Genomic DNA, 11,665 nt, shown 5'->3' with positions numbered 1-11,665 from the left:
TGAAAGAAAATCCCCCCATCCCCCAATCTTCTTAAAAAGGGAGAAATCAAGTGACTAGGAAGAAGTGATTTGAGCACAGAACCCCGTCAGTCAGTGAAGGATGGGTTCAAAACTTACCAAGAGGATTGGAAGGGCAGAGGCTCTTTTTTTTTTTTTTTTTTTTTTTTGCGGTACGCGGGCCTCTCACTGTTGTGGCTTCTCCCGTTGCGGAGCACAGGCTCCGGCCGCTCTGCGGCATGTGGGATCTTCCCGGAGCGCGGCACGAACCCGTGTCCCCTGCATCGGCAGGCGGACTCTCAACCACTGCGCCACCAGGGAAGCCCGGGCAGACGCTCTTTTAAAACAATAAGGCAGAATTAATGGACCACATGCAATAAGATGGGACTCCTCCATATAGACCTTGGGAGGGTCTCAGAGCAAAATTAACTTTGTCGTCCAAATATTTGATTTTAGATAAGCTAGTTGACAGTAAGTTCTAGCCGGAGTGGAAGACTGCTGGGAGACCTTACTATTCACAAGAGCTTTTCGATCCTTCTCATTCTCTGCACCATGTCTCAGTTCCTTCCCCGTGCCAGGGATGGCTGAACCCAGGGTTCCTCCCTTTCAATTTCTACAGAGACCAAAGCCTCTAACTTCTTTAGGAGTTGCCCAAGGTATGGGCATAGACCTGGGAGTCTAATTGTTCTTTGTACAGATATTAAAACAGCACACCTCCCTTGAAACAATCTCCCTCTCTTTCCCACTCTTAATTTCAGAGCCTTTTAAACATTCTGCAGGGCTTCCCATAAATATCTCCTGCTGCAAACCATTAGCTTTCACCTTTCTGCAATTTAAGAATTTGATTTCCAGTTCTATATTGTAGCCAGTGGGTACAAATGATTTCTAGTTTCACCCAAGATGGTTTTTGAGTTTTTGTTTTTTGCTCTCCATGTTGTTGGGTGTGGCTTTTGGAAGAAAAAGAAAGAGAGAAAGGTTTTTTTTGTTTGTTTGTTTTGGGTTTTTTGAGAAAGACATGTTTTATCCTAGAAGTACCTAGAGTGGGGACATTATATATTCATTTTGTTTTCAAGTATTAAATCCTTTTTTTATGAATTAATTTTTTATTAGAGAATTGTTGATTTACAATGTTGTGTTAGTTTCTGCTGTACAGCAAAGTCAGTTATATCAATACATACACATATATCCACTCTTTTTTAGATTCTATTCCCATATAGGTCTTTACAGAGTATTGAATAGAGTTCCCTGTGCTATACAGTAGGTTCTTATTAGTTATCTATTTTATATACAGTAGTGTGTATATGTCAGTCCCAACCTCCCAACTTATCCCTCCCCCGCCCTTTCCCCCTTGGTAACCGTAAGTTTGTTTCCTACATCTGTGACTCAATTTCTGTTTTGTAAATAAGTTTGTTTGTACCCTTTTCTTAGATTCCACATATAAGCGATATCATATGATATTTGTCTTTGTCTGACTTACTTCACTCAGTATGACAATCTCCAGGTCCATCCATGTTGCTGCAAATGGCATTATTTTGTTCAAGTATTAAATCTTGAAGATAAATCATCACTTTCCATATTCAGCACTACCAGTCCCATTTTTACTTCCTCTTCTAGGTAGGAAGGCATCGTCCTGCATTTGGTGTGTATTCTTTGGTATATACCCATAACCAGCTTGGTATTTTATGTGTAATTTTAACACGTATATGAATACTTCATACGACACATTTATATCACCAGTCTGATTTTCCCAGTAAGTTTTCTGTGATATTTCTCCATGTTGATTCATATAAATTTATTTTTATTTTTCTATAGCATAGCAAGCGTATCGAAGTATGAAAATTTAACCATTTCACAAAGGAGAGCCATCTTGACTGGTCTCGATCTCTGACTCTTTGGAACAATCTTATACTAAACATCCTAATACATGTGTTAGGTTCCCATTGGCAAGTATTTTGTCTCTCCTATGTCTCTGGAAAGATAATTGCTAAATGGTATCTTATGTGAATTTTCAGTTTTATTAGGCATAACCAAATCACTCTTCTAAGTGGTTGTACCCATTTACACTTCCATCAGCAAACTATGAAGAGCCTCTGAGTGTTTATATTGTAGACTTTTAATTCTTGCCATTCTGACCGATGAAAAATGGTGTTCGGTTGTTTTAACTGGCTTTTTCCTTGTAACTAGTGAGGATGAAGCTCTTTATATGTCTATATACCATCTGTTACAATAATAATCTCTTATTTGATCGTCCATTCTATTCACAGTTCATTTATTCTGAGAGGTAGGTTGTTTTTCTTACTTATTTGCAAGAATTCTTCACATAGTTTTCATTCTGTTTATTTGTCTGTGATAATCATTCCAAATATTTACCTCTAAGCTATCATTTATCTTTCAACTCTTGTGTTTGTCAGTTTTGATACTGATGTCATCAAATTCAACCATTTTCTTAACTCCTTGTGCCTTGCTTACCCTGAGGTAAATCTAGCATTTATTGAACCCCTAGTATGTGACAATCACTGAGCTATTCCTTTCACATGTTATCACCTCTAATCCTCATAACTTTATGAAATTGGCATTGTTGTTACCGTTTCCATGTTATAGATGACAAAACTAAGGCTCAGTGGAACAAAGTCATTGCCCAAAATTACATAGCCAGTAATCTATGGATGCAGGATTTAAACCCATATCTGCTTAGATCCAAAACACTTTCTTTTTTCTACTTTATAGGTTTTGGGAGAAATCCCACACATGCAGATATTTTATTCTTCATCTCACACCTCATATCCTAGACCAGACACAATGAGTCAAGGAAGACAGAAACGCAGAGAAAACCTGGTACATTTATTTATTTACTAATCAGCAGACATCTCCTGTCGTGTGCCAAGCTTCACGTTGGATGCTGGGGATACATAGATAAAACAGGCCAAATCTTGGCCCCCAAGGAGGTATTGGTCACAGAACCACATCTTCACCAAGGTGCTCTCATTTTTTCCAGGCTTGGCGGAAAAAGGTAATCCCCAAATCACACAGACCAGGAAGTGCTAATTGTATGCAAATGGCGCTGGAAACTCTGTGGAAAGAAAATAAAGCGGATCCTCAGCACAGGAACAATTTAAGTGACCCTTATATCCTTCCTACCAAGAGGGTCCTTCTGCCACCAGGCCCTAAGTCCTTTGGGATACGTAAAGAGAGAGAATGGTGCTGGAATTGTCGAAACAGTGCCAGTCTTTGATCTAGGAATCAAGAAAAGAATCCAGGCTTTTCACTGGCTCTCTGCTGCAGTCTCCCCTCTGGTAAAATCAGGGCATTGGGCCAGATCTACATCTATGCATCTTATTAGACTTCCCTTTGGTTCCAGATAACCCAGACAATCGAAGCCATAACCATAGCAACACTCTCTCAATGCACACAGCACTTTAAGTCTTAAAAAGCACTTTTACATTTAGTATCTCAGTAGATATAATTGTGTCCATTTTACAGATGGGGAAACTGAGGCTAAGAAAGATACAGTCAGTTGCTCATAGGCACACAGTCAGTCAGAGGCAGAGATGATATTAAAAGATAGAACCTTTGCCCCTTGTAACATGCTCCTTCCTCCTGGCTTATTCCAAGAAGCCTTCCTTCCCAAGACCCAGCATTACCTATCACAGGTGCCCCCTGGCACTTCTTGTCTAAGGAACTCTAAGGGGTGAAGGGTGTTGAAGGGCAGAGGATCTGCTTGGGGGAGGGGGCAGTATTGGGAGACCTCAAACATCCTCCTTCACATGCAAGGGCACCAGGAGGTTGAGACCATATTAGGATACAGGGGGGTGTGGCTCTTGCCAGGTCTTCTCCTTATCTTTAACCGGCTGTACACATGAATTCCCACACACCCCCCTGCAACACTGGAGACCCTTCGGGCAGTGGCTGTCATTCAGGCAGTTGTTTATGAGGGTTGGGTCTCTTACACTGGCCAGTAACCACTGGACACTTCCCAGGAGTGAACTTAACTGGTAAAAACAAAGTCACAACTCAGAGGCTTCACCCCTTAGCACATCACCCAAACTCCCAACCCCATCTCCACCCTGTGCATGGAAATCAGTTCTTCCCCAACCTCAGGACCAAAACTGAGGCCGGTGTATGTCCTAAAGGAGACTCCTTCCCACCAAGGGGACCCTAACCAGTGTTGTATGTGTCTGACAGACAGACTGATTCATTAACTGATTGGCCAGCTGGCTGACTGGCTCACGAATTGACCCACTGTCTACCTGAGCATACAGAGCTGGGGGTGGAGGATCCCTGGGTCTATCCCAGCCTCCATCCCAGTTCAGAGGAGCACTCTCTACTTCCTCAGGATGCGTGTCCTCAAGCTCAAATCTCCGTGGTCCCCATTTCCAAGACTCTACTTTCTCACCTGGGTCTTCCGCGAATACAGGATCCATGCATTTGCGGCCACAACCGTTGGAGCAGCATTTTTGCCTTCGTGGACACTGCCAGTCATTCCAGCATTCAGAGGGTTCAGAGCCAATGCACTTCCTAAGGTGTAGGAAGGGGCAGGCTCCAGGTTTACAGTTTTCTGAAAGGTAAGAACAAAGGAGGAAGAAGAAGCTGATGCTGAGTCATGACCACAATCCTGGAGAAGGAATCAGCTTCCCAGGAGAGGAGAGAAAACCTAACCCAGGTGGCTGACCCCAAAGGAATAAAGGGAACTGTTAGGATTCTAGTTTCAAGGCAGGTGTGGGGCAGTGCCTAGCTCAGCCAACCACTCAGCCAGGAGGGAGTCAATGGCACAAGAAAGAAGGTATAGATGGTGGTGTGTTACTAGATGTTTTAAGAGGGAGACTTTGTAGAGTTTGCCAATTTGCGTGGTGTAAATATTCCCATCACGGCTAATTTCAAGCTACCAATGTGACATCAACTAGCTCGCAAAAGTCTTGAAGATTTTACAATCAGCCATTGCAAGTCAGTATAGGCCAGGTCCAGTAAGTGCTAACTAGAGCTCATGGTCAGGTATCCCTTGCCCGGGTTTGCCTGGGAGGGAGGCAGCACAGGACAGTGATTCCAGGAGAGGCCACTCATCAGAGATTAAATAAAAGAGAACAGATCTACTGGGAAGGAGATAGAGAAAGAGAAAATGACTGTTAAAATAAGAAACATTAAGAGAAAAAGAGACCAATTTGGAAAATTAAAAAAGATAGTGACCAAAATCATGTGACAGAGAAAAAGAGAGATTAAAAAAACCAAACAAAACAGTAAAGAAGGAGCTATAGAGAAAGAAAAATAAGAAATACAGGGGCTGGGGTAAACAGGTCCATCTGGTGAAAGGTAAATTTCTGGATGTGCAGGAACTCCCTAAGTTGAAGTCCTCAGAGAGATGCTTGAAATTAGGGGCCATAGGCCCGACCATTGGAATGGTGACTTCAAGGTCAGCCCCCAGGCTACAAGGAAGAGGCTATTCCCACTCTGAGCTATCACTGACTCAGGCACCTGCGTATGGCCTGAGAGAGTCCAACTCACCTCTGAGACCACCTTCCACAACCCAGGACGTCAGGAATCCAAAGGCAAATATCACCAGGAAGACGGTAAGGCTGCTAGGCTTCATCCTGAGGGCAGGTGGAGCTGTGGTAGCCAGTGCTGGCTTCACCCTTTATACCCGCTCCTACGAGTGTGGTCCTGCCAGAACTGCCCTGAGCCCTCCCAGCTGCTATTTCATAAGCCCAACATTCAGGTGAGGACAGGGACCACGTCATCCCGAGTGTTGCTGGCTGTTTCTGCCCTTAGGCAAGAGTGTGAGGCCTAGGAAGGGAAATGTAGGACTTGGAGGGGGAGGTGTCACCAGGCTGGTCAGGAAGCCATTCAGGAGCAAGCTAGAGGACCACCCACCTTTAGGGTGGAATAGGGGAGGGGACAAAGAGGGCAAAACAGGGCATTACAAAGGAGCTTCTTAGGGGCTTCCCTGGTGGCACAGTGGTTAAGAATCTGCCTGCCAATGCAGGGGACATGGGTTCGAGCCCTGGGCTGGGAAGATCCCACATGCTGCGGAGCAACTAAGCCCTTGCACCACAGCTACTGAAGCCCACACGCCTAGAGCCCATGCTCTGCAACAAGAGAAGCCACCACAATGAGAAGCCCAAGCACTGCAATGAAGAGTAGCCCCCCCCCAACTAGAGAAAGCCCACGCAGCAACGAAGACCCAACGCAGCCAAAAATAAGGTAAATAAATTAAAAAAAAAAAAAAGGAGCTTCTTAGAAACCTGAAGCAATCAGCTAGCTGGGACGTCTCTAAGTGCCCTGACTTTTTCCCACACTCTGGGACTCTTGGGCGTTGCCACATTTGTTGCAACGAAGGCCTAATGCAACCAAAAATTAAATAAATTAATTTAAAAAAAAAAAAAAGGAGCTTCTTAGAAGCCTGAAGCAATCGGCTAGCTGGGACGTCTCTAAGTGCCCTGACTTTCCCACACTCTGGGACTCTTGGGCGTTGCCACATTTGTTGCCAGATTACCCAGCGTCACTCTCTTCCCTGAATGGCAGGTGACATTTTCTCTTGCTTTCTCCTGACTTGTTTCGATGTAATACCTGCAGTGCCAGCCACACAGAGAGTCCTTGCTGAATGACAGGTGAAGAGGAGACAGCAAGCAAAACCTCTTTGGGCCTCAGCCTTCCCAGCTGTGAAGTAGGAATAATAGTAACTGACTAGATCACAGAGGGGGACTTGAGTTGAAAAGGGTGGAATGACATTGAAGGGTGAACACATTACCCCTTAGCACTGTGGTTGGAAGTGAAATTAATGTGAAGCCAATCACATTTAAGCCACATTTCCTGAGATAAACCAACAGGGCTCTTCTCAGCAGTCAGCTGAATAGCAAGTTAAAAAAGGAGTGTTAGGGCTTCATTGGTGGTGCAGTGGTTGAGAGTTCGCCTGCCGATGCAGGGGACGCGGATTCGTGCCCCTGTCCAGAAGATCCCACGTGCCGCGGAGCGGCTGGGTCCGTGAGCCATGGCCGCTGAGCCTGCGCGTCCGGAGCCTGTGCTCCGCAACGGGAGAGGCCGCAGCAGTGAGAGGCCCGCGTACCGCAAAAAAAAAAAAGGAGTTTAGTTAACATGCTCAAAAAATTCTCCCACACCCTAGAATTACCCCCACTGCTTTTTCATGATTATAGTGGACATTTATTGGACATTGGCTACATGGCGAGAAATTCATATGGGACAATTCTGAACAGCAAAAGAAAGCCTATTAAGATGAAACCAAGGAAAAAATGCATGAAATACAGAAAATAGAACGTAGGAGCAGAAAAGAAGAGCGCCCCCATGATGATGGTGACAGAAAATAACAGCATGACAGTTGAGTGCCAGAAATACAGACAGAACAAACTAGAGGTTACCAGTGGACAGAATGGAGGGGGGAGGGGCAATATAGGGGGAGGGGACTAAGAGGTACAAACTATTATGCATAAAATAAGCTACAAGGATATACTGTACAACCTGGGGAATAGAGCCAATATTTTACAATAACTGTAAATGAAGTATAAACCTTAAAAATTGTGAACCACTATATTATACACCTGTAAATTATATAATATTGTACATCAACGCTACTTCAACAACAAAAAAATTTTTTAAAGAAATTTAAGGAGAAAAAATAAAAGCATTACAAATTTGCTATTTAAAAAAGGAAAAAAAGGGACTTTCCTGGTGGTGCAGTTGTTGAGAGTCCGCCTGCCAATGCAGGGGACACGGGTTCGAGCCCTGGTCCGGGAGGATCCCACATGCTGTGGAGTGGCTGGGCCCGTGTGCCACAATTGCTGAAGCCCGTGTGCCATAGCTACTGGGGCCTGCGAGCCTGGAGCCCATGCTCCGCAGTGGGAGGGGCCCGCGTGCTGCGGTGAGGGTGGGCCCCTGCTTGCTGCAACTGGAGGGGGCCCACGCACAGCAACGAAGACCCAGTGCAGCCAAAAATAAATAAATAAATAAGAAAAACAATACAGAGCTACCAGCCCAGATTGGAGGGAGTCAGAGGGCTCCAGGAAATTCACCTTCTGGAAGGTGAAATTAATAGAACATCTATGAATATGATATAAATACACACACATATGAATACATGGAGAGGCGATTTGGGGGATTTGTGGTTGAATAGGCAATACATATATAGAAAACCAAGCAAACGCAAAACCAGACAATTTTTTCACATCAGAGAAAATTAAAAAGCTGTGCCAGAAGGGAAAAGTGGTTTGGTTTACTACATAGTTCAACTGTAACAAGTGTTTACATAGTCATAATACTGTAAACAGTAGTGCTGATGAAATCACAATTATCATATAACATTGATGGGAGGGAGGGGAGTGGAAGTGCTGGAGGTGTAGGGAGCAAAGAGGTGGACAAAAATCTCGTTTTCAGTCCTGGGAAGTCAATGGATTATATCTAAAACTGAAAAGTCGAGATGTAACATTATTATTACAATAATGAATGTTACTTAGAGACAGGGATACAAGTGTCAAGATGATAAACTAAAAGCGGTCCCCTCTAGGGGGAGGGTGGTGGTAAGCAACCTCTATGCTTCACAACATGCTTTGTAAACTATGTGACTCTTTAGTCTATTTGCATGTATAACTTTGACAAAAGTGAAAAGTATTTAAAAAGAGAGCCTGTTATCTCACATAGCTCCCCATGAAGATGTACAATCACCCAGGCAAAGCACTAAGCATTATTCTGCTCACAATAGGGTTCTTTTATATGAAAGACTCTGAATTGGGAGCCCTTGGTGGCCTGTCTTTTCATTTACTTAACAGTGTTTTCTCAAAGAGCAGAAGTTTTTAATTTTGATGACAGCCCACTCAATATTTTCTTCATCATGCTTTTGGTGTTATATCTGAGAAATTATTGCATGACCCAAGGTCGCAAAGATTTTCTCCTTATGTTTTCTTCTGCAGGTTTTATAGTTTTACTTTTTGCATTTATGTCTATGATCCATTTTGAGTTAGTTTTTACAAATGATGTGGAAGTATGGATCAAGATTCATATTTTTGTATATGGGAGTCCAATTGTTCCGGCATCATTTGTTAAAAAGACTATTATTTCTCCAATGAATTCCCTTTGCACTTTTGTCAACAGTCAATTGGCTACGTATGTGTGAATCTATTTCTGCACTGTCCATTGATCTATGTGTGTATCCTTTTGTCAATACCACAATGTCTTCATTACTATAGTGCTGTGGGCTAAATGTTTGTGTTCCCTCAAAATTCCTGTGTTGAAGCCCTAACCCCCAATGTTGTGGTATCAGGAATTGGGGCCTTTGGGAGGTGATGAGGTCATGAGGGTAGAGCACTTATGAATGGGATTGGTGCATTTATAAGAAAAGATATGAGAGAGGTGACCTTTCTCCCTCTGGCAGGATACAGCAAGAAGGTGGCCATCTACAAACCAGGAAGAGGAATCTCTCCAGACACCAAATCTGCCAGTGCCTTGAGTTTGGACTTCCCAGGCTCCAGAACAGTGAGAGATAAGTTTCTGTTGTTAAATCAAGCCAGTTTGTGTTATTTTTTTTTTATAGCAGTCTGAGTGGATTAAGACATGTAGCTTTACAGTAAGTCTCTTTTGTTTTTTTTTCTAAGCATTTTTTAGCAATAAAGTATTTTTTAATTAAGGTCTTGATTTCAGCCAAAATTTTTGGCTATTTTTGATGATTAGATCTTATAGCTATTAACCCTTCTGTGCCCTGTCCATAGTCCCAGGGCACTCTCCACTCCAGTACATGCCAGTGGCATCTGCTATAATCCTGCGATACTCTGTCTGAGGGGTTTCAGGGAGCAGCCATCAGCAAATGACAGATTGGAGTTGGAGGATAAATACCTCCTCTTTCTCATCCAGGGTGGGAAATTCTAAGGCAAGTTCTATAAAATCTTCCAGAGTTTTCCAACAGGATGAGCCCCAGTTGCCCACAGCAGTAAACTTCTCAGCACTGCACACTTTTTGGCTTCCGTCCATTCCCCATCTCACAAACCCATTCTCTGAAAAATGCTTCTGGATCACTTCCCAAGTAAATTATTTGTCCTCAAATTATTGCCTCAGGGTCTGCTTCCAGGAGAACTCAACCAAAGATAAATCCCAGCATCTAGCTCAGTAACAGGCCTGTGTAGACTGCAATTGTCGTCAGAAGGATGACGATTGCTATACAGTTTGGGAACCTGACATATGATATGTGTGTTGAATGAATGAAACAATAAATGATTCATTGAGTGAACCCATGAAGGAAGCGCTATTAGCCACGCTCCAATCCCTCCCTCCCAGTTCATGCTAGTCCTTGGGGACAGTCATCTGTGTCCAGATTTTTACAGTGTTCCTTTCACACATTTGGAAAAGGTTCTCTGAAATATTCCAACAATCTCTAAGGGGAATGGAGGACCACTTCGCCATGAGGCTGGCTACTTGAGATAGTGGTCTCACGCCAACAAGTTGGTGGTGGGCAGCAGGGCTGAAACCTGCCAAATTGGGCCAAAAGATAGAGACTGGGAAACATGGTGAAAACAAGGGAGGATAACATCAACCACACCCTTTCTCTATCCGTCATCTACTGGATGACAACTGTGGCCATCAGATCTCCTCCCATCAGAAATGAGCTTCACAGGTGAATTTCTTCCTGCAGGGTTTTCTTCCTCTCCAGCTCTTCCCAGATGGATCTTTTGAAATTTACGTAAGGTTGGAATGTCCTCGCAAACATCCCCATAATTCTGTTGAGTCTGTGGATATAAACTTGTACAATGTTATGCCATTGAGACTTCACAATTGTTTGTTAATGCAGCACGAAGTACATGATTATGTGTGCGCTTGGATATGTATTTGGTCTCATATAATCATGTATGCAAACTGAAATAAGATATCCATTTTCAGATATCAGATTGGCCAGAGTTTTACAGTCTGACAATGTATTATTAAGCTGTGGGGAAACAGAGACATATATTGCTGGCAGAAGGGAAAATCGGTTCATCCACTTGGCAGAATTGCTTGTTTTTTTCTACAAGAACAACCTAGCCTTGCCAAAAGGAAAAACCTAAAAGCAATTTGAATTTTAAGTATTGTCAGGGAGGAAGAAAGTTTTCTCCACCCTTTCTAGGTTCTTCCGGCTAGTCTATGAATTAAATTGACATGAGGCAGATTAACAGGTGAAAATCAAACAAAAGCTTAATAACACGTACACATGGGAGAGACCCAGGAAAACTGAGTAACTCGCCAGAATGACTGAAGCCCTCACCTTAAATACCATGTTCAGCTAAAGACAAAGGAGGAAGGATGTTGGGGACAGCAGTTCGGAATTTCAAAGAGGAGAAAAGCAATTCATATGGAGATGGAGAAGCAAATGTTTGGTAAACAAATGTTTGCTGGGCCGTACAGAAATAATGGACACATAGAGGAATTTAAAAGAAAACAAACAGACCTTGCTAGGTTCCTCCCTGTCTACACACTTAGTTCATACTACAGTTTTCTCCGGTGATATCTCCCTTCCTGGAACAGGTCCTCTATCTACATTTCTTTTATTTATTTTTAAAATTTTATTTATTTACTTATTTAAGTATAGTTGATTTACAATGTTGTGTCGGTTTTGAGTGTGCATCAAAGTAATGATTTAGTTATGCATGTATCTATGTCTACTCTTTTTCAGATTCTTTTCCCTTATAGGCTATTACAAAATATT

At 42.9% G+C, this 11,665-nt stretch overlaps 1 long non-coding RNA gene across 2 annotated transcripts; it reads right to left on the bottom strand.

Moving 5' to 3' along the window:
• Window positions 1-2,819: 2,819 nt before the first annotated feature.
• Window positions 2,820-5,647, bottom strand: LOC137207888 (uncharacterized). 2 transcript variants are annotated; one of them, XR_010935359.1, is made up of 3 exons: window positions 5,494-5,647; window positions 4,383-4,552; window positions 2,820-3,065 (listed from the first exon to the last, which is right to left on the bottom strand). It is a non-coding gene; the product is annotated as an uncharacterized lncRNA (long non-coding RNA). The 2 variants fall into 2 exon arrangements; XR_010935358.1 differs by having other exon boundaries at window positions 2,820-3,067; window positions 4,391-4,552.
• Between the last annotated feature and the right edge of the window lie 6,018 nt (window positions 5,648-11,665).

The sequence above is a fragment of the Pseudorca crassidens genome, chromosome 15 (assembly GCF_039906515.1).
Source record: "Pseudorca crassidens isolate mPseCra1 chromosome 15, mPseCra1.hap1, whole genome shotgun sequence".
Classification (NCBI taxonomy): domain Eukaryota; kingdom Metazoa; phylum Chordata; class Mammalia; order Artiodactyla; family Delphinidae; genus Pseudorca; species Pseudorca crassidens.
Note: the sequence above shows the minus strand (reverse complement) of the source record. Positions and strands in the feature narration are given on the sequence as shown.